This window comes from Eupeodes corollae, chromosome 2, assembly GCF_945859685.1.
Source record: "Eupeodes corollae chromosome 2, idEupCoro1.1, whole genome shotgun sequence".
Lineage (NCBI taxonomy): Eukaryota > Metazoa > Arthropoda > Insecta > Diptera > Syrphidae > Eupeodes > Eupeodes corollae.
In genome coordinates this window covers 78482060-78507110 of record NC_079148.1, presented here as the reverse complement: position 1 = coordinate 78507110, position 25051 = coordinate 78482060, and the positions used below count along the sequence as shown (strand labels likewise).

General features: G+C 30.2%; 1 protein-coding gene across 3 annotated transcripts in view; it reads left to right on the top strand.

The window, feature by feature from the left end:
* LOC129947669 (rho guanine nucleotide exchange factor 10-like protein) overlaps nt 1-25051 on the top strand; it is a 290921-nt gene that overhangs the window by 153106 nt on the left and 112764 nt on the right. The window lies entirely within an intron of this gene.

The window sequence follows — 25051 nt, the reverse complement described above, 5'->3', positions numbered from 1 at the left end:
CCTCCATTAATTTTAATGCTCCATCTTAATGTAGATCGTGACATGAGGATAGGTGGGTATAGGTGCACCTGATGCCTGTCAAAAGATGAACAATTCTCATCGAAAGGTTCCGCGATGGGCAAATTATAACTACATTTTTTAACATATAGTGACTTGTCGGTTTCTGGTTTGGATTTTTTTAAATATTTTTTTGTTTTGTTCATAAAAAGAGAAACAAATGCCGCACACTGCACCGCACACCTGCATTTCTGTAGACCCCATGGAATTTGGCCCACACAGCCACAGAAGATTGTTGTTGTGGCTAGTAAGTAAGTGCTTATAAATAATTAATTTTCACATGCAAAAATAATGTCCCGTTATGTGTTTCTGGAAGTATGTAAGTACGCAAAGTTTATTAATGTTTTCCCAATTGGTATTTGATTGGTTGCTCATCGCCATGACCAAATAATGGCGGGTGGCATGGATGAGGCGTTCTGGCGGCATGGATCCTTTCGCAATCTTCATCTGCATCCCCAGCACTGACATTCGGTTGAGTTTGATTGATTTTGAATAGGAAATGAAAAAATTAAAAGAAGATGCTAAATATTTTTTTTAATGAAATTGAATATAAAATTGACAAATGATTGAAATGTGAGGAAGGAAGAATTTTACTTGTAATGAGGGTGAATTAAACAATTTGCGTGGGAGAAAGTTTTGTTTTGAAAGGTGTGTTTTATAAATAAAATGTAAATTTTTACACAAAATGTTTGTTTTTCTAGACATATACTGTTTTTTTTTTTTAATTTTTCAGAAGAAATATTTTGATGGAAATTATATTTGTATACAATAAAGCTTAAATCGTATATTTCTATTCGATTTGAAGTTAAATAAATTTTCCAACATTACAGAAGTCTTCGAATTCTTTTTATAGGTATTTTTTTGTGACATAAATAAAAGATGTGACGCGTAGTTCGTTTAGGTCGAAAATCATTGAAGGTTAAAATAGGTCCATTTAACATTTTTGAAGGTTAAAATAGATACATTTATATTTAATCTTCAAAGATTGAAATATTTGTAAATTTGATATTTTCACTATCTCTTAATTTTAAATATCTACATATATATTAATATTATAATAAATGACTACAATCTGACAATATTTTTTTTTCGGACTTGGTCTTAATTACTTGCCTTATGCTCAGTTTATTTAGCCATTTTGTAATGAATAGGCACTGAATAACGTTAACCAAAATAACTTGATGCATCAAGTTATTGAAGTGAGCTTAAAGATAACATTATTATCTTGTTTCGAGACTCAAGTAATATGGAAACCATACGGAACTTTTTGAAAAAAACATTTATGATATCTTTTGCTGAAAATATAGCTCAAACATGTCCAAAAATGTAAAGCAAACATTTTGCTCATGGATTTTACTGAGGTTAAATCTGCATAGAATTTCTTAAGTTAAAAAATATAACTCATAAAAATTCTTAAACAAAATATGTAGTTGCATGTTTTAAAAATGTTTTGAAATATATTTTAGAAGAAAGAAGAAAGGTTTAAATAATTATTACAGTATGCTTTATTGTAGCTCTTTAGAAAAAGGAAACATATTTATTACCAATTATTGTCTAATTACAACCATTCTATTGCGTATACCATTCCACTGAAATTTGTCCTTAAAATGAAAGTGAGGTAATAAAAATTCTCATTCCTTGACGATTCGCAACTGTCCAACCATTTAACAGCTGAGTTTACCATCGCAATTGCAAAAGAAGGTGTTAATGAGTTTTTTCCGGTGCAGGAGTAACCTATAAAATGGGTTCACTAATGGGTAAACTATCTTCCAACTTAGTCTTCTGCTTCCATTTTGTTACCAAGCTCAACATTTGAATTTGATAATAGATAGATAGATAGATAGATACAGATTTTATTGAATTAAAGTAAAATTTACATTACGCACCAAAAATGGTTACAAAAATCATTATAGCATGGCGAATGCCGTCTGCTAGATTGACAACAAAACACAATGAATGTACAAAACCCTCAATATAATTACTTTTAAATATTAAAAAAGATATTTATAATTTTTTTACTATAAACAGTTCATGATAGATTACAAATAATTTTAAAAACAGTGAATAGAAACACAATCAGAAATTTTCGTTCATAAAAGCACTTCTGTATCTAAGCGCAATTTAAAATGACTTCATACAAGATATTTTTAGAGGTGTTAAAATCCTCGATGGGTAAATAAAAATTCCTTTGACATTCCCCAGCAATATCTTGCCACTCTCGATACCAACAGTTTTGATCTTGTATGGCTTTTATGTCCACTTTTTCACGATCAGTGAGTCATTCATTTTAAAAACGTTAATCAAGAAGACCGCTTGCAACTTCAATGTTTTTATAAACAAAGGAGAGAGACCCGTTTCCAGCAATATAACGTAGTGTGGCTTATTTTTTTGCAAATGAAATATTCTTTTTATAAAGTGCATTAGGAGTTTTTCATCTCAATTGTAATTTTTACGTCCCCTTACCTTCCATCCATATAAAAGTATGCTCTCAGGTACTGCTACAAATACTTTAAACTTGCTACTATGTGCTATACACTTATTCATAAAACATTTTTTCCAGGTCATATTAATAGCAGTTTTCTCCTTCAAGTGTTTATCCATATTCAAATTATTTGTAACAGTAATGCCAAGATATTTGTATTTTCTCGATTATAGCTCCATTTTTCATTTGATGCATTACGTCCACCACCATTTTTGATAACCAACTTCAATTTATATATATTTACTATTTAATTCCATATAGCTGACAATATTGGTAAACCCTGTTAATCATAAGCTGCAGAGTTTCCGGTGAATGCGCAAACATGACTATATCATCTGCGAACAGAAGTGCCTTAATCCGCATCCCTGCGAAATCCACTTCACCTGGCAGGTAGTCTTAAAGGTCAGCAATGAATAATGCAAACAAGGTAGGGCTTAATATACAACCTTGTCTCACTACCGATGAGGATTCAAACCAATCTTGAAGGTTCTTCAACTGTGCATACAGCCGCCCTTATTCCTCTATTAGACTATACAGCTTATAGAATAGTGCACCTCTATCGATTGTATCAAAAGCTGCTTTAAAATCGGTAATAAATACATACAGCTTTTTCCTTTGTTTCAAGAAATTTTCTACCAAGCTCCTGAATATAAAAACTTTATCTATTGTTGAATATTCAAGTCTTAATCCAGCCTGGAACTCCCTCAGCAAGTTTCCGGTCTCAATGCAACTAACGCATTTTAAAAGGAAATCGCTCTGTAGTTAGCTCCATCAAATAACGATCCTTTTTTGTGGATTTTAAATATAATAGAATCTCGAAATTCATCTGGCGACAATTCTCCCTCCAAAACTGTATTAAAAAGTTTAAAAAGGTGCTCTTTGAGTGACAGTCCCATATTTAAAAATTCCACTCGAATACCATTCGAACCGGCTGCTTTTCCATCTTTAATCGTCTTAAGCGTTTCTTATAACTGGCTAAATGTAAATGCACATTCCAGAGAGTCGACTACGAATCGGGGGCGTTATTACAGGATTTAAAAGTTCCTTGAAATAGGAGAACATTACATTTGAAGCCATATAACCCCAATAAATATTGCTGAGGTTGGGGAAGTTTATCCAAGCATGTAACTTTTTTTGGATCTCCGCACATAAAAAGGAGAAAGCGAATTCTATTAGCGATCACAACTTCTGTAATAGAGTTACTATCTTTAAACTAAATTGTGTTTTTAAACATTTAAAACTACCCTTCTTGAAAATTGTTGATGTTGTATTGCATTCAGATATTAAATGAAGAAAAAATATATGATTTTGGAAATTTGGAAAAAAAAAACAGGAACTTGTTTAAGAATATAAAAATTTCTGATTGCTGCTGATTCTTTCAATGTTTATTTTTTGCTGAAGTTAGAACACTAAGCAAAACTAATAAATCGACATCTTCACCAATAACAATAATTGTATTTAGGGAGTTGAATTGTGTTATTTCTGTTTCAATGATCAAATATTCAAAAAAGAATTATAGCAATCGTTATGATATTTGGCCCCATCAGCAACTGAATCATACTCAAATTCAATTCGAGCAGCAACAGCTTTGGCTACATCACTACAACGAGTTTTACCTATATTAAGGAGGATTTGGTTTTTATGAGGTCTTTTGTTCAAACCCTACCTGTGACATGTAAAGTTTTTATTTCCACGGTCCCATTCATCTCTGACAACATTACTCGCAAACAGGAATGGTTGAGAGTTGTAAGTCTATTAGGCCCTAGTTCTCAAGGATTGTTGAGCCACCTTATTTGTTTTTCATGTAGCAATCAACCGTAATAAAGCTAGTACAAGTAACATTATCAAAAATCTAATTTTCTTATTAATTTATTTTTCTCTATTAATAATATTCTTTTTTTCTTTCCAGGTAAGTGAAATTTGTCCTGGTAAGCTTAGTATTTTCTCAAATTGTTGTACTGATTTGTGAATTTTAAAATTTCAATTTTTACTCTCATATTTTCTGGTATTACTTTGGGGAAATGAAAAATAACAAAAAATAGCAATTTGTGTCTGAATTTTCTGTCCAAAAGTCGAGACTGTCTAAAGTCATACCTATGTTTAAAGTGAATAACTAGCAATCATGTCTTATTTGCAAATCATATAAAATTACTTTTGGACATTAAATATTATTATCCCTAAATAACCTACATTAAACTCGTATATATAAAATTATTGATGTCAGTTGTCTTATGACACAAATCAATGAGGTAGAACCTCCACTTACTCGTACATATAAGATTTAACCCATTTCTTTGGATTCACCTTCCACGAGTTGGGTTCATTATTCCGGCCGCTCATGACGAGTTTCTACCTTTCGGTAATTTTATTCTTTTCATTTTGTAATTAATGGCGGGTTATATGTACGATATACAAACATATTATATACAAACAAAATCCAAAAAGAAAACACACTATAAAACAGGATAACAATCGATTGAAGGAATCTCCAAAATGAAAAAGCTGTTGCATCTGCTTGTGTGGCCAGTCTGTGTCGTTAGTGTCATCATATACTCTGTGGACAATGTTCCTTTCCTTTACAGCAGGGTAGTTTTCATAAAAAGTTAACACAAATCTGTTTTTATATGAAATATAGATACCATAGTGAAGGTGAAATATTAGTAGGACGTTTGAAACCGCATTGTGTAAATCAAAAAAGAAAACGGCAGTGCTAAATATTCAATTTATAGCATCATATTGACATGTAAAACTATGATTTGTTTTTTGGTTTTTACTTCAATTTAATCTTAGAATTGACCTTGCAGTCACATTTTTCATAATTGTTGTTTTTTTTTATTAATACCTTGAGTCATTTTTTTCAAGCCATTACTTCCCCACTGTCTTTTGAAAGATTTTCAAACTTCTCATGATGCGGATGAATGTTTTTTTCTTCTGTCCATATGCAATTCAAAGAAAACATATAATGTTCAATGCACTTTGATATCAGAATTCAGAACCCAAGTAAGTTATTAAATTAAAAGGGAGAAAGACAGATTAAAGTAGGGACACGAATAACCACTTTATTATGGGTGGATGTGAGGACGTATTTTTTTATGAGGCTTTCCTTCGTTTGAATGAACATTTATACTGACAACAAATTATCAACCTTATCCCGATAGTGTGTTAACATAACTTTTTTCCTTGAATGTTTTTTGGAATATCATAATGGGCACTTGAAAACACTAGTAATTTGAATATTTATGACCATGATGGTGCGACATAGACATAAACCGTGTCGTTTAACTATTATATTATGTGTGATGGTTCGAAAACCTAGGAAAATAAGCCTAAAAAGGCGTGAAGATGAAGCGTTAACGAAGAATAAATTACGTAAAAAAAAACAGACGTAAGCCGAATAAGCCGCAGGCGGTGTCGTCTCAAAAATTAAACAAACAAACAAACAAATTGTGTGGGATATTATAAAGTCGGGCATTTCAAAGTGAGTCTGATGGTTGAGATCCCTTTTTCATGCAAATGAAGTAATTTTATTACATCTTGTATAGCGTATCACAAGATAAATAAGATTATCTTACTCAACAAATAATGTTATCCAAAAAGGAAGATTTGGATTGGTTTTACTTAAAAAATAAATAAATTAGGACATAAAGAATAGAAGATTCCGGTTGAAGGGTTATTTTAGTTTAGGAACTGAACAGTTTAAACAGTTTAAACACACCTGGTGTGTTTATTTTATAGTGGGCCTGTGGAATAATTGTTACAAAATTGACCTTCTTTACTTAATTGAATAATTCAAAATAAATTTAGTTTATATAATAAAGTAGTGTCTCCAAAGCTTACTGATGATGATTTAAATATGCCACCAAAGAATTGATAAAAGTAAAAGTCAGTTTTATTTTAAGATAAGTTGAAAAAGTAAATATGCAATTAAAATATTAAGTTCAAGCTGTTTTATGTAACGATGTATTCAATATATTTTTATATAAATCAAATAATTTTTATGTTAATGTTTTCATTTGTTTGTTGAAATATTTAAGTCGAAAATCAATTTTTACCAGTTTTCAGTTGTAATTTTAAAGGTTTTTATTTTTGTTAAGAAACTGTCAATTACGTTTTTTTGTATTTATTAAACAGTAGAAACAATATATGAGCCAAAATATTTATTTTTACCAACTTTTCATAAGGTTTGTTTTCTAATTTTTGTTAAAAAATGGATGGGTAAATCGATTTTTCACAAAATTTTAGATGTCAGAAATCAGACCGTCATGTCAGTTTGTCAGTCAATATTGTATGGTATGTTTTTCATGAAATCGTACCAATACGATCTAGGTGTGATTGTATATTTACATTTTAACAGCTCTCTAACTAATTCCGTATTCCTGACCGTTGAAAAAGTAATATCTACCATTTACTTGGACTTTTCAAGTGATGCCACCTTTGTTTTTCAGATAAATCACAACAAATTCAATTGATTTTTCCAAATGTTAACCCTTATTAGTTCATTAAAATTATGACATCACCAATTTTTTGAATAATCGTTTCTCGGTGGTTTGCAAAAGTAAACTAAAAAAGAGGCTGGGATGCGACCTACACTGATAACTTCCCATCCCGTCTGTCGATTTGTTTTGCTTAAAAGTTTGTGTTACGTTAAGAAAAGTTGTCAGTTCAATTATTTTTAAAAAATTTAAAATTACCAACAATATTTTTCATATAAAGAAATAGTTTAGTTTTTAAATCTAGTTTTGTTAAATAGATTTAGATGTCGAAAGCAAATTGTTAAAAATTTTAGTAATTTTTTAAATTTTTACAAATTAGATGAATGAAATTAATTTGAGAGATGTCAAGAACCGAACATCAATTTTTACCAAATTTGTGTACTATTTTTTGTAGATTTTTTTTTTATAAAAAAAATGGGCGGTTCAATTTTTATAAAAAAAACTACTGAATATCGAAAACAATATTTTCTGTGAAATTAAAAAAGTTTGAAGACAATGTTTTTAATTTTTGAAAAGCTATTTGAGTCGAAAGTTAGTTTTTACCAAGTTTTAGCATTGTTTTTTTTAGATTTTTATTTTTTTGTAAAAAAAACTGTCAATTCGATTTTTCTCAAAATTTTACTAAATGTTACAACATTATTTTAAAAAAGGTAAAGTAGTTTAGAGCCAATATGTCAAAGTTTTGAAAAGATATTTGAGTTGAAAATCAATTTTTACCAACTTTTATTAATTTTTTATTTTTTGTAAAAAAAACTGTCAATTCGATTTTTCTTAAAATTTTACTGAATGTTACAAAAATATTTTTTAAAAGGTAAAGTAGCTTAGAGGCAATATCTTATAGTTTTGAAAAGATATTTTACCAACTTTTATTAATTTTCTTTTAAGTTTTTATTTTTTGTAAAAAAAAACTGTCAATTCGATTTTTCTCAAAATTTTAATGAATGTTACAACAATATTTTTTAAAAGGTAAAGTAGTTTAGAGCCAATATCTCAATGTTTTGAAAAGATATTTGAGTTGAAAATCAATTTTTACCAACTTTTATTAGTTTTCGTTTAAGTTTTTATTTTTTGTAAAAAAAAACTGTCAATTCGATTTTTCTCAAAATTTTATCAAATGATAAAAACAATGTTTTTTATAATATATATTTTATAAAAAAAGTTTGAAGCAATAATCTCAAGTTTTGAAAATATATTTGAGTGAAAATTCAATTTTCACCTACTTTGAGTAGTTTTTTTAAAGATTTTTTATTTTTTATAAAAAAATCTATTAACTTGGTTTTTCTCAAATTTTACCAGATGCTGAGAATGTTATTTTTCTTTTTATAAAATTGTTTTGGTGATAAAATCATGTTTTATTCGTAAGTATTTCGAGGTAAGAAATTTTTGTTTTCAGTTTTTTTTTTTATTTATAAAAAAAACAATTATTGGATTTTTTCCAAAAATATACTGGTATGGTATCACGTAACAATATATAATATACAATTTAATTCAAGCCTCAAGCATCATTGGTTCGTGAGGTATTTAGTGTTAACCAAAATGTTCACCTTTTTTTAAACTGTTGTGGTAAAAAAACCACCCATGCAATTTTCTTAAGAACGTACGGACGTACTATCGTACATACAAACGCACGCACAGATATCTTTCTAAAAGTCTTCCATTTCGACTCTATGACCTTGAAACGTCAAGAAATGTCAACATTTTCAATTCGACAAATCGAACCAATTACAATAACATCCTGTGCGAAGTTAAAAAAGTCAAACTCACTTCATAAGTATAACATCTATTTTGACAGCTATCCCTATCGACAGTTCTTAATCTCCTATAAGAAAACATCCTATATTGAAAGTACTAGGTATAAAAAAACGCGTTATCATCTCGTGCCATGCTCCGCTTCAACTTACACTTAACTGACTACTGTCAATTTTTTTTGTGGTGTTGCGAAAACTTTTAAACTTCCATACATGTATTATACTTTGCCATTTGTGTGATGTGCTGTCTTTGATTAAAATCTAAAACCTAAATTCTAAAACAAAAGACTAACGAATATTATAAATGTTACTCTAAGAACACTTCACAAATCCAAGTACAAAACATTTCCATCAAATCATATATTCAGTGAATGTTGCTGTTATCTTAGTTTCAGATCATCTTAACAGGATATTGAAATTTAATAACGTTTTACAACAAACACCAAACCAAAAATACCAACTTTATACCCTTTCTTGAGTACTTCAAATCCGTCTTCAATTTCACCTTTTACGCTATATAACCCTCTTTTTAACAGTACCTAAAGGTCCTTATTTCGTTTACTCCAGTTTCGAATGCTTTTAGAAAAGTAAATTGTTTCCCTCTTAATCCTTTTGTTATCATAATACACTTAAAAAATATTATCGTGAGTTAGAAAATGCCTGAATTTTTTGTATGTACCTAGTTAAAAGTAAGTACTTTCAATTAATGGCACACGCAAAGGGGATTCTCGATAGTTTTCAACCCTAACTTAACCACTATAACTTGGCTGTCTACTCTATTGGTAGATTAATTTAACGTGAAATAACAACAGGAGATTTGTCAACTCAACTGTTTTGTTAAATTCATCCCTTGAAAACTGATAACAGTAGCGTAGTTATAAATAACCATAACGATTTCGAGATAAGGGCTCCAGGAGTGCATTTAAAATTTAGAAATTTAGGTATATGGGTATACAAATTTCAACTTCAAAATAATGTTTGTTATATTTCAGGCATTTCATTTTAATTTAACTTGCTCATGACAAAACATATTTATAAAAACTTGAAACAAAAAAAATGATTATTTCCTACGTGCGAACGTCAGGATAGTCTTTTTTGGACCATTTATAAACAACGAGTGGATCTATCGATTTGAAGTAAATTGCTCCTCCTGTACCTCCCAATAGCAAGCAATATCTGTATAAGACATCTCTAACATATCCTATACCCGTTTTTGGTATCCTGTGACTCTTTGGAAATTCCACACCAAAACTGCGTCTAAGCATATAAAGCATCACATGACGCAATCTAACCTTTCAAGCCATATTATTCCCTTAAAATTGAAGTAGTAGCTTGAATTTTTGTAACTTCTCATAGGAACATATTGTAATTGGTCAGATTTTTCGAATTGAAATTTCTCGATGTTTTAGGTCCTAAAAATATAAATCAAAGATTTTTAGAGAGCTTTTTGCGTGTACGTTCGGGAAAGCATTTTTTGTCGTCCATATCTTAAAAACCATTAGAGATTTCAGCTGCAAATAATTTTGTTTTACAGATGATAACATCGAAAGATGCCGAAAAGACTGTTTAAACAAATTGAGTGGTTGGTTTTTTTACAACAGAATTTAAAAAAGAACTGCTCAAATGTTAATTGGTCCAAAATATGTTTTTTTATAAATAAAAACGGGTTTTCTTATAAATAAAAACTGAAAAAAAAATGTTTGTCAATTGAATATTTTAGGAACAGTAAATGTTTTTTCCCCATAAAATAATTGTATCCAATAAAAAATAACGTTTTTGACATTTGTTCAAATTTCAGGAAAATCAAAAAATTTGTTGTTAATGTAAAATAATGTTCTAAGAATTACCCCATTTTGTGTTTTTTTAGAAAAACTTAAAAAAGTGTCAATTAATAAAAATTAGATTTCGACTAAAAATATCGGGAACAAAAATAGATATTTAAATTAAACTTATTCTTTCATATGCAAAATATTGTTGCTGACTTTGAGCTAATGTCTCAGAAAAATTCAGGTAACAACTTTTCTTACAAAACACTTTTTTTTTTTAAGTTTTAAAAAAACCTACAGACTGGATCGGATGGGAAGTTATTCTGATTGGTTTCACTAAACAGAGTTTTTGCGCCCGTTCAGATTGTTTTTTTTTGCGCTTGGGATCTCTGATTATTAAATCCGCCATCTATACTGGTGTATTGTTTTTGTTTACGAATGGCAAACATAAGGGTTCGAAAAACATACAATCGACAGTAATTTAAAAAATTCAACAGATGCCAACAGTGCAAATGTTTGATGTTTGGTGGCGGACGTGTGTGACACAAACGTCATTTTAATCGGAAGTCCACATTAAAACAAGTCATTGTGTGGATTAAACCAACTGCCAATTAATGTAATCCGTAAATTTAATGCGAAATCGGAAATACACGCATCCATGAAAGGCCGACAATGCCGCGAGTACGGTACATGATTGTGATATGTGGTCTGTGGTGGTGCGACTTTGATAATGATACGAGGTAGATAATGGTTACATCGTCGCGTCATAAAATGCGTGCATAGGGTTGAGTATTATATTCGTTTAGACAAAAAAGGGTAGTTTTTTTTGTTTATTTTAGGGTTTTGTTATAGATGTCAGGAAAATACCATATTCCAACCGAGCAAGGGAAATGCGTAGGTTAGGTACTACCCAAAATTGGGATGAGCAAAGTCATATGGATTATAATAATCAATATGGACAATTTTTAACCATGTGGATTTATTTAAAAAATATAAGTATAATGATATACCTTCCGGTGAATCAACTCTTTTATTCCTATTTTTTGTAAGCCAATTATTATATACTAATTTGCAAACAAAATAATTTCAAAAAGTTTTGTATTCCCTGCCTTTAGGCTACACAATAAATTTGTATCTTAACCTTTGTGTTAAGCAATATGGTTACAATAAAGCTTTTTAATGCGAATTCATGTGGATTAAATATAAAGGTTAATGTATTCCTAAAATAAACAAGAACAAAAACAAAAAAACACCCTCACAAAATGTGCGATACAATGTAGGGTAGGGATGTATGTACTTCATATGCCTACATGTTAAATGGTCTTTGGTCAATTCTATATTCTTGTTGCTTTTATGCAGACGGATATGTGGGTTTTGGTTGAATTTGAAATTGAATTTAATTTAAACAAATGGAGAAAACGAACCACACCCACTTCCAATTCAATTCATATAAATTACTTTCCTTTGCGTGAAATGGGATACATAGTAGCACCTTCTTTCGGGAAACACCCTCTGTTATTTGAAGTTGTAATTTTTAACAGAATTTATATTTTGTTTATTTTGTATGCCCTTTGAAATTTGTTGCTCTTTAATTTGTTCAGACCTTGATGGTCAAACAATCAATTAAATAAACCGTTAAAAAAATTTCGTCTGTAATTCTTAAGGACATGCAGTTAAGACGATAAGGGCAATAAAGGTGTAGGTTCATAAGTTTATACTAAGAACTTTATTGTTTTTATAGGAGCTTAAGTTTAAAGGGTATCCATGCATGATTTTACAAAAAATAATGTGGAAATTCAAAATATTGTTAATGGTTTTACTTATAGAAGTCTAAAGAATCAATAGATCATAATAATACCAAGCCTGGTTTAAGAAGAAAATTTGTTTGCTTATTGTTTTATTTGTCAGGTGCCACTATTTTGGTTTTAACAAAATATTCAAGAGATAATTAAAAACAATCAATATTTATTTAATTGTAAAAAGGAAGGGATGCGGCACCATAACATTTTCATAAAATCTTCAAAGAAAAATTCGTTCATTCGTGGTTGTATATCGATGATAACTTTGTAAATTTCATCATTTAAGGTCTTAAATTAATTGTGTAGAATTGGCCTTATCTCTCAGGTGGCCTTCAATCACAAGAAGTCGTTACGTCAGGAAAATTAATTAAATTATTATAGTTCATCATTGCACCAGTCGCCACTTTAAACAAAATATGAGGATAAAAAACTATTGGATTTTCCTACCCCAAAATGCTGTAATTCTGCTTAACAACGTAGGCTCCAATGGGCCTTATCACTGAAGATGATTTTTTGATAAAAATCCGGATGATTTTGAAGTATTCCAATGGCTCAATGAGCAAAGTTATGACTTTGCTGTTGACTTATCGACTTGCGTATTTGTGTTAACTAAACCTTTAAAACCTTTAAACATAAGTCTTAATACAAAACCAATGTAATGTCGTTTGTAGAATGTCTAATTAAGATCAATGAAAAAACTTAAGTTTTTATGAATATTACGATTGGTTCAATTCTTCTCATAACTTCACATCAACTATAATTTCACTATTACTGGCCGATAAGGTACAATTCAAAAGTTCTTAATTTTAGCGATTTTTGCCATTTTTGTAGTTGATTTAAACAATTTCACCGTTGAAGCGAGTATTGTTTCGTTGGTAATATCAAATTTCTAAAGATGAACATTTCGTTCTATTCAAAATGAAACGACTTATTGGAAACTCTGTATGTCCTAATCAACCCAGGCGGACTTATTGATTCATTATTGTTTTTATTGCATATTAGATAGGGTATAGTAGAAATTACCAGTCAACAACGTTTTTTGAACATCAATAAACAATTTTTCAAAAATAGTCAATTGACAGCCAAACTTTTGTTATTTTGTCAATTACCTTGAATTTACAAAGTTAGAGCGATAGATAGATAAAGATTGATTTAACTTTTATAATTGTCACATGTACACAATTTTTAATATAAATCTATTGAGGCATGGTCCCATGGGCCGTCAGCAAGATAGCCTAGTATAGCAAAATATAAATAATTTACAATTTTTAGATTGTTGGACAAGTTCAATTTGAAATATCTTCTTTTTTGTATTTATATTATTTTTAGATTAAAAGTCTTCACGTATAATTTTGTTTCTGTATGCAAGTGGTAGTTTGGGCCAGGTGTTTTGTTCCCAAATTTGTCACCGTATCGTGCTATCAAATGTTTTTCAAACAGTTTTCTCTTTCTCTGGTGTTAAATAAAAAGCAACACAGCTCAAAGTTGTAACGATGTGGTATAGAATTTAGCTTTTTCCTTTGTACTTGATTTGTCCACATAATCATTACCAGGGTTAGGATTTTGTTGACTTAAAAAATTAAAAAGACGTAACAAAACACTTAAAAATGAAAGATAAGGCATTTAATTAAAAATACTAGGAAAATAAACAAAAATTAATTTAATTATAGTAGCATTGGAATACCAAGAGTTTTTAAAAAGTTCTCAATTAGCAATCTTCTTCGGTTGTCCCTTAGAAAGGCATTGAAGGAGCTAAATGATCCTTCAACTTCAGCTGAAGCTAATGGAGCACATCTAAAACTTTCAACATTATTCAGAGTTTTCTGAAAGTTTGGAATCTACGTCGCCGTTTATTACAGAATTTATCTGCTCAAACGTTTTGTGTTTCCATGTTTTATTGAAAACGGCAGTAAGCTTCTTCAAGGCTTTCTCTGTTTTTTTTTTTTATTTTCTTCAATATCTTTAAAAACAGGAGGCACTTCGCCAATTGATGTTCCTTGATGAGAATATTTTTAGCTTAAGTTATAAGTAGGTACATGTTGTATGAATTATATGTCTCTCTCACTCTTCTAGTTAATTAGTTATTAAGTTAGTTTAAGTATAGTCAGTCACACATTGTCTTTGTAACTAGCAACATCAAGCCTAATAAAGAATACTAATATTGTGACTAAAGAACGTTGTAATCTTTCATTTGACTTATACTACAGTACAGAACCTGTTTTTTGTAGGTCTTTGAAAATATGTTTTTTTCGATGAACCCAAAATTGACTTTAATGTACGCCAGCTTCGATTGCAGTTCTTCATGTTCAATCAATTTTTTTGCAAATGCAACACAGTTTGCATCATCTTCTATAGTGCTGACGATTTTTTGATCCGAACAAAATAGTCCGCATAATATACTGATGCCTCTAACCAAGTACCCCAGCGGGTTAAAACCTAGTTAAAATTTTAAAAATACAATTTCAAATTCAGTTTTAAACAAACATACAGGTTGGGGTGGCAGTGGCAATTCAAGTTCACATATCCTTAAAAATAGCAATCCAAGATGGACTCTTCAGAAATATTTTTTTCAAGTTCGACACGAAGGCGTCAACTTTTGAGTAGTGACTGCGTATGCTTTGACAAGCTTTGTTTACAACGATCCACTCTTCTCCATATACGGTGCAGCGTCCGTTAAGAACAACAAATCCTTTTCTCTCTTAAGCTCATCGGCCACAACATTCGCATCGAATTGTCAAAAAACTGTGTTTTTAACTTAAGACTCTCAACGGTATGCGAAAACCAATTATTAGATATTTCTAAACAAAATTCAATTAAAAAGCAAAAAAGGCAGAAAAAGCCAACAATGGCGAAGGAAGGCAAAAAAGCCAATTATGGTATAAAAAGGCAAATAAAATACATACATTTTCAATCACCAGGGCTTGAAAAATGTTTGTTAAAAGTCGATTTCATCTGTCGGTTAACCAAAACAAAAAGTCTAAGTTAGTAAAATCCTATCCCTGATCGTTACTTATACCAGCCTTCAAAAATGGTTTCCATTCTGCCTGGTTTGGCATGTAAAGATAAAACGAAGCTCACACATTTGAGTTCAGCGAAATTCAAGATTTTAATATATTTTCAGTGTGGCTAAACATAAGTTTAATAATAAAGTTAAAATGAAGTCTTAGAGATGAGAGGTACAGTGGTGAAGGTGCAGCTTCCATAAGGAGAATGTAGTTTGGAGTCGTGGTTGGCAGCCGTTTTGACGTTTTGAGAAATCAATCACAAAGTTAAATTAACTCTTTAAAAATCTTTAATCCATTAAGTTAACATGTTCTCATTTTGTGTATCTAACTTTAAATTTTACGTTAACCTTAAACTATACCTGTCAAATTGTATTTTGTTTGCGATTAACTTCACAAATTAAGGTGTATTTAAAATTCTCGTCAATTTTGGACACTTTTTTGTAACGTATTCGGTGAATGATGAAGATTTCTTGCAATACTGCACCATGGTTTGTCAAATGGGATATCGAATAAAACATCATATTACATCAGATTTACTTATCTCATCGGGCAAAAGTGATGAACATATTTTGAAACAAAAATATCAAATTCGATCTTAAAATTTTGAAAATGTCAGCATGCCAAATCAATAATCGCACAACTTAACATCAACAGAAAATTGAAAAACAAATACGACAAAATCGAATTGAGTTCAATGGTCTATGAAGATGGAGAGTTTGCTTTCGCAGAAGAAGTCCATAACTCTGGAATGATTATGGTATGGAATCCAACTTTGTATAGGAGAGGACAATATACGCGAGAAACAACTTCTTTTATACCTTTATAGTGTCATCATAGCCACAGCATTCGATCAATGAACCTGATGCCAGGCTATGATGGAACTCTGTTGTGCTGCATCATCGATCGCTCCGTTTATTTTTTGTTTACTTCGTTGTTCCTAAAAGTACAGTGACAGATGATTATGGCTTGTCGTGTGCGATCAGAACGAGAAGAAGCAGAGGAAGGTGGTTCCTGGTGACATTACCTACTACAGAAGTGCCTTATAGTTGTTTTGCACACTTTTTGTTGTTCGTCTATATGTTTTTGTATCGTGTCGACAAAAGACGAAAGACGAAACGCAAACGAACAACCATGAAACAAACCTATGTTATGGTATTGGCGCTATTGAAGCAATTATTTCACTTTAAGGAATTACTGAATAATTCATGAGTTCTTAAGAAGAACGCGAGGAATACCTACCTAACATTTTCTTCTTTGGCGCTATTGTCGCAGTATTTCTGTATTCCTTTGGATTACGTAATTATTACATTGTAAAGTAGTATTCTCCTATCCATCGCCATCATTGCTTGGTTGCATTTCATATATAGAATTGGAAGAAATAAAAAGGGGAATGAGCTTTCCACGGAAATGCATCTGTACGTTGATGTAGCGTCCCGGTCCCATGTTCACTTGTACTTTCTTCTTAGTTTTGTTCCGCTCTTACCATACGAACATTTGGACATGGATATTCTACTGAGCACGTTTTCGTATTATAATTAGAATTTAGAAGTGCATTAGTGTTTGTATTCTAGGCATACGTGCATTATACCTTATTTTGCTACTGCACTCTACGATTGGAAGCCTTATTTAAGGTTTTTATTTGGCATTTATTGTATTGGTTTAGTAGGCAAAAATCTGTTGTCAGAAATTATTATTTGTTCTTTTTTCAATACTAGAAAGTTTATCCCCTGAAGAAGTAAGGAATTCTTACGAAACGTTGGGTAAAAGAATGGAATAAAGTTTTTTATTTAGTCGCATTCCAAAAACAAAAAGACCAAAAGAGCCTAAAAAACATAATAAATTAAATTTATATAATTTTCCCACGACCGACACCAAGAATACCGTTTTTATGACTGCGTTGTCTTATCTTTTACCTGTTATGTTAAATACATGAAGTATTTTCGAACTGGGATAGAAAATAGAACTTCCTCGATATACTCGTACTTGTGATCAATATCTTAAATAATGCTTAACGCTTACAAATAATAGACCTTTATTTTTTATAAATTGTGGAATCATCTTCAGCATTGACAATCATATTTGGCTTAACTAATATGTAAACAGGAAAAATTGAGGTTTTTAAACTGAGACTTTATAGCATCATCTCGAAATCTTACTGTTTGGTGTGCTTTACATCTCGGCACCATCGCCCTATTTAATTTATATCGGGTCCTTTGGGTTTGGTATGTTCGAAAAAGTGGTCCAAAATGAAAACATTATTAAACATTATTTTATTTTGTAACTTTAAATAGTCAAAACCTTCTATATTTTGACCATTGAATTTCTTGTGTTTTATTTTCAAAAAATGTATTTGTCTCAAAAAAAATAATACTTGTCTAGTTATTAAATAACTATGAAAAAATATTCGGTTTCCACCAAGTTAAAATTATCTTACGAGTCTAAAATCTGAAATCGTAAAATCTGAAACTGTCAGTTTTGATCAGCGAAGAATTTATTCAAAATTGTAAAGTTCCTGTAAACAACATACAATCTAAACAAATACATTATGTATTTAAATTGGTTTGAGAATGACGTAAGAGAATTTAAACTTCAATCATTAGTTTAACAAATTAAATAAAACGTACAGACATATATACTGTTAGACATAACCGTAATGTACACACTTTCAATTAGTGATTTTTTTTCTGCAAATTCTCGTTAACATTAAAGTTCATGATTCTGTTGTTCATGACCGTTTCTCATGAAACAAAATTATTTGTTTATGACATAAATTTATATACAAACATATCTTGTGCAGCTATGGCCCTGAATTTATCAAAGAATGGGCTACTATGGACAGAGAATTTAATGTTTATAGACTATAGACACAGTTAAAAGTACGAAGTTATAAACATCCTTTAAGGTGATGGTTATATTTATTGATTTAAACATCTTTTTGAAAACAATTTTATTTTCAATGTTCACCACATTGTTTAATTAAATGAAAGTATACAAAAATTATTTGTTATTGAAGTTTTGCGAGTTAAATAGCAAATTTTCAGACTCTTGGACTCAAATTTTGATTTTAATGACATTGTGCAAATAATTTTGTTTTTTGTTTACTCAAATAAATCGCAACACTTAAATTTTAAGTAACTTATTTTTGTAAAAGAATTTATAATTTATTATCTGCAAGAGGCATGTAAATGAGTACCCATCTATTGAAAGAATTGAAACCCGAAATAATTTAGAAACTAGTTAAGCCTTACAATTTGTTTAAAAGAAATTTATTAATATTGGCTTCAATAGTTTTAAAAAAAAAAGTTGAACAAAATATTTTCGTTAGAAGCTTATGTTTTTTTAAACACAATTACATCCTGTGTTTTATAAAACATGCGTGTGTTTACTAATTGTTTAAAGAGATAATTTTGAGAAAGCACGAAATAGCCTCCTATTTAATATTAAAATGGTGTGTAATTGAAGCAACTGTTTGTTAAGCTTTACATTAAACTTTTTCAGATTTCTGAATTATTCTTCTTTATGTATCACACAAATGTAATCTATCAGACAATCACTGTTTAGGAAAAAGGCGCGTTTTAGGTTAAAATAAAAAGCTTACAAAAATGAGCGGACATAATAAAAATAATAATTTTCTTCAGCAAAATCCTTGTACTTCTATGTATTTACAATTTGATACAATTTGCGAAAGCCGTTTCCATTTCTTTTATCAACAGATAAACTTATCCAATCTTTTAAGTCGTTTTAGGAAAAGTTACCCTTATTACTTGCGATACATAGGAACTACATATATGGGAAGTTTTGAAATCGTACACTATTTTGCACTTGTGATGAAAAGTCGAGAAAACGATTTCCGCTTTTCTCACGTCTGGCTCTCGATTCAAGGCCAATTCAGTTCAAACTTGAAATTAATTTTGTAAGCAAATTTGCGTTAGGGGTTTTTTTGTAATTTTTGTAGGTCCAAGAAAAACAATTTTTGGGCCAGAAAATACTTTTGTTTTTGCAATCGAAAATTCGGCTTTTATGAACGTTGTTTTTAATTTGTTTTCCTTACATGGCTTCAATCAATATAAAAAATTTATTTTTATATTGCTGTAAAACCGTTCAGTTTGCTCAGGAATTAATAAAGCGATTTTTGTAGTTTTTTTTCTATGTCTAAAAATATAATAAAAATAAATAAATTAGGTGGCGCGACAGTCCATGAAAAACCAAGGCCTAGTGACTTACAACTCTCAACCATTCCTGTGTGCTAGAAATGTTGTCAGAGATGGAAGGGACCTACAGTTTATATGCCGAATCCGAACGGCTAATTTTGAGAAAGCACTTTTCATAACATGAATTACTCTTGGATGATTTGTCAAATCCTCCCAAGAGGCAGTACCGGTGAAAACTTTTTTTTTAATTAAGTTGGCACAGGTAGGGATTGAACCCAAAACCCCTTGCATGACAGTCCAACTGCGTCTTAAAAATATATCATGATGAAAAATGTAATTTATTTTTTGATTTTTAAGAACATATTTTCAAAGTTCGATATCTCAAAAAACTGGTCAACATTTTTAAGATAAATTCAAATTCAAAAATTATATTTTATAAGCACTAATTAACTACTTACCAAAAATGTTCCTAAGAAATATTGAAAAGTTGTATACATAAATATGTACATTGTACATATGTCAAAAATATGACTGGGTCGTATGAACCTGTTCCAATGACTCTGTTTACAAATAGTGCTTATATTTTAACAAAATGTATCATTAAATTAAGTTTGTCTTCAAAAATTAAAATGTACTTTGTAAGAAAAAACACATTGAAATCGATTCATTAGTTTTCTTGCAAACTTAAAAACAAAAACGGTTTTCTAAGGGCGGTAACTTTCTGTAGCAATACAAAAATAATTTTTTTGTATACAAAATTAAATACAAATCTTTCGATTCGTTTTTGAGAAAAATCGTTTTTTTGACCAATACCTTTGTTGTTGGGACTGTGATTTTTAGTCTTAAAACATAAAGTTTACAAGTTTGCTTAAAACCTAAATTCACAACTTTAGACTCAATTGACCAAGCGGTCGGAATCGGAATACCAACTTGTTTCGACTTCTTTATACCATCGTAATGTCATGTTGGATTCAAATCTCGAGTTCGATTTTTTTTACGAATGCAAGACTTGAAACATAGGTTTACTATAATAAAACAGACTCCTTGGATAAAGGAGCAAGTTCGTGTGACATAGTGGTGCATATTATTCCTTTTTTTTTATTATTATTTATTTAATTATTCACAGGAACAGTTTCCGTCACTTAGAAAATTAAATAAAACTGATGGAAATACTGCATTTAATGTTTTACAGTTTCTTTTCAGAATTGCTTCTAAATTCTTTGAAAAAAGGAGCATATTTCATAATTGTCAGCAGACTTCGTATCTGTGTTAAAAAACTGCAAGGTTACAGTTGAGTTATAAATTGAATGAAAATTCAAACGAAAATTATACATATACATGTGTACATGTTATAGTTTACATGAAACTAAATCAGTCACAAATCCAGCACGTGCACTAAAAGTTATAACTAATCTGTTTCTATGTAAACTAAACTTTAACTGAAAGCTGGAGTATACGTCCATAAATATATACAAAGAGAAATAATAAAATGTACCCGTATCATTTTTTAAATACATAAATTGGAAATACTAACCTTCGTCAAAATGTGCCTCAAATGTGTCCTTGAATTGTTTGCTTTATACACACGTGCCAAAGCAGCCAAGTTTTATAATTGAATTTATTTAAAATTTTATTTTGTGTTTCGGATGTTTTTTTTTCAGTGCATTTTGCGCAAAGAGTACTTGCATGTGCGATTTTTGATTTGAGGGGATATCTAATCCGATAAAGGTTAAATTATAAGCTCTTCACCCGAAGATGAGTAAACACTCAATATAACTAACTTAAAATTACACTTGTTTTTTTGTTAGGTTTGAATATCCATCAGATGAAATCGACTGCACGTTATTTCGTTGGAGGCTATAGGATGTATCATGTACAAGTATATGACTTGAATACCCAGCGGATATGGTTATTAGCTTACGGTCACACGTTTTATGACAATAGCACGTGAAGAAGATACAACATTTCTTTCGTGTCTCATTGATGGACCTACCTTATTTGAATACTTTTGTTTTTGTAATTTTCGAGTTTTAATAGAATACAAAAATATATCTATTCAAGATATTAATTGTGTAAGTTCATCCAAAAAAATCCAATACTTACGTAACTTATTTGCCGAATTGGTTTTTGTTAAAAATTAAGTTTTCTTAACTAATATCAAAAACCTACCAACCAATCAAATAAATAAGTCAATATAGATACATATTTATGTGTGGCTAATGCAGCATAAGACAAATGAAATCCCACGACAATTACTTAAAAGGATTAACCATCCATCGCCATCAAATCCTATTTTTGTAGTCTCGTATCCAATAATTATTTCCTTTGAATTCTATGCCATTGTATCTACGGTTGGAAACTTTGGGTTTCTTGTGTGTGTTGCGATTTTCAGTGATGAATGAGTTAAATTTTGCTGGTCGCTTTATTTCGTTTTTACATTATGTATTTCATTCATTAGAAACTCTATAGATTGTGGGACCAAACAGCAGGAGGTCTCTCTTTTACTTAATGGTTCTCAACAACAACTGTCACTTTTATGCATCAGTTCTTATTGCTTCGGCAGGTCTTTCAAACATCTTTATTGTATTCTTCTTTTTTTTGTGCTGGAATAATAAATTATTAGTGGTTGTTGGTAGAGTGGCGGTGGCGGCTATGAGGCGCCTGCCTGTCCAGCATAAATTGAAGGCTTCCTGATAAAATGAGATAAAAAGAACAAAGTATTATACCTTAAGTAACTCACCTATGTGTAGTGGATAAATTACGTAATGTTTTATTCTGTCCGACTAGTTTAATATTAAATAGGCTTATAGCTATTAACAAAAAGAAAAATTAGAACACGAATGCTTTTATTTGTTTTCGAAAACATTTCTGTTGCTCAATAACCTATTTTTAAATATTGAATTGTTTGAACTTAAAAAAAATTACTAGTAATTTTTAATTGTTCTATGTTTTTTTCTAGGACATCTCTTATTTTATTTTTAAGATATTTAACTCAAAATTTAATTTTAGTATTTTTTGTTTAATTTTTTTGAATTTTTCTGTTATTATAAAATATAAATAAAACAAAACTCTATGAGATGAAGAAAGTTTTATGTCAATTGAAGTCTGTTTATGTTTTCAAGACACGAGTAAAAAAACAATTTTTATAAGATCTTTATTATTTTTTGCAAATGTTCGTTTTATGTGAAAAAACATCGTCAATTACATTTTACATTGTATGTATATTTACTATTTATATATATATATATTTATTTATATTTAGAAAATATATATACAATGCATTTTATTCAAATCCATTTCTGTGAAATCGAATAATTTTAAAGAAATTTTTTAGAGCAAATCAAGATTTACCAATTTTTAGTATTAATGTCATGGCGTTACAATAGTAGAGAAGTCGAAAAAAGTGGGTCCCGATTCCGTCCGTCTGTTTATCTGTCTTTCCTGGCTCCTTCAGCTCAAGCATTGAGTTGATTGACTTCAAATTTTGAAATTAAGGTTTTGGATCGATTCCCGTTAGAAGTTTTTTTTCATTTTATTTTTTTTATGACTAAAAATGACAGTAGTTCTAATTCACATTTTTACTCAAAAATAAAAAATACGAAATTCGACCTAAGTCGATGAACCTAGATTTTCTGCAGCAATAAGAATATTCTTACCTCAATTTGGCGTAGATTTTACTTATCAAACATTAAAAGATAAAAGCTACCCAACGATCAGACATGGATACCCTTTACTTGATAAATGATTAAATGCAGTAAGTTAATAAGTTAGACCGTACATTAAATCCAGCACTTCTTATTCTGATTATAGTAATAAGGCAAAAGTTAAAACAAATCACGAACTTTTCGCACCTTTTTTGATTTTTCGGGATTTTAACCAGGATTGATTTTTTTTTAATCAAGAAGTTGCCCAAATAATAGCCCAATTTCAATTTATAAAAAAAACTGGTAGAATTACATTTACTTAAAAGAAAATTTGTAAAATAATCAATATATAGACAGCTAGCGTCTTCAGCTGTTTAAATGCAATATTTCAGTCTCATATTCTTATCACAATCAGCATGAATGATAGAAATTAATGTGAAATATTTTGTTGGTTAATCGATTAATTATGGTTTTTTTGCAAGCAGTTCGTGGAAGAAAAATGTATTTCATTATTGCTGACGCATACAGATACTACGAAGAGAAACATTATCCAAACTTCGGTTTGGGCTATTGGGCAATTATAATTGGGCTTTCTTTCTAAATTCTGTGTCGGTAATTTCCAACAAATAGCTCAAACTGGCAAGCCTGACGTACAGTGTTATTCAAATCGATCATGGTTCGTTTAAGTTGTAAATTTAAAGATTAAGAATACGTGTCTAATGAAGTTTCATAAATTTTGATTGGAAAGCAAAAATGTCACGCACGCTAATGCTCTTTAAAATAAAAAAAAGTATACATTTTATAACTTTTACTATATATGTAAATAAAGAATAATTTCATGCATTAATTTCTTAAAAACAACTGCAATTGCACTTCAAATTCTAAAACTTGCACAATAAACTGCATGAACAAGCATCCATAACAATAGGAACCTCCGACGACAGGAAATCCAATTCAGCTTTGAATGGCTCAAATGGCCTAAACCAATAATCATATTGTAACTAATTTTAACTTAAAATTAAAAAAAAAACTACAAATATGAAGCATGACCAATACAAAATTAAACGGACATCATATTATAAACTCCCATAGCACTATAATAAATCGTGTGAGGTATCATTAGTATGCTGCCAGAATAGATTAAAATTGCCATGTTTGCAGTTAAATATGTTTTGCCTGCTATGACTAGCATATCATTATACATACATTATTTGTATTTCTGTTGTAAAGTTTATTTCAAATTAAATTTGTCCGCGTGCCAAATGCAGATGAATTCTTCAACCATCTTTACCACCTTCACAATTACACTATTTACCAGCTTTTATGATTTTCTAAATTCTATATGTTTACAATCAAAGACTTTTCCAAATGTCAAATGATTAACGATGATGAAAACTACATCAACAAATAAAACCATCATCGTTAGAATAGACCATTCGGGTTTAAATATACAAAGGTATAACATACATGTATAAATTCTAAGTGTTAAATATCTTAACTCGAACACATTGCTGCGATTTCCTTGGTTTTTGTACTAAACACCATCAGGGTACATATTGTAGCCATATAGCCGCAGTTATGGCTTCTAGATGAGCATTGACTCATTCCTGTCCGCTTTGCGACTTCGGTCGTTTGGTGTGCAAAGGGTTAAGTGGTTTCACTGTCCATCTGATTGCAGATTCTCGCACTGTCAGTCTCAGTCTCACTCACAATTATGGGCTAAGGCTAGGAAATGCACAATCGTGGTGGCTTGTTGGGGTCTGTTTCTGTTTCAGTGTCTCTCTACGAGTAAAACCAAAAGACCACCCAAGTAACTTGTGTTTTGTTGTTCATAGTCTGTGTTCTTTCTTTGTTAACAATTTGATTTATGCGGGTTTTATGTCACTTGCGAAAAAGAATAACTTAT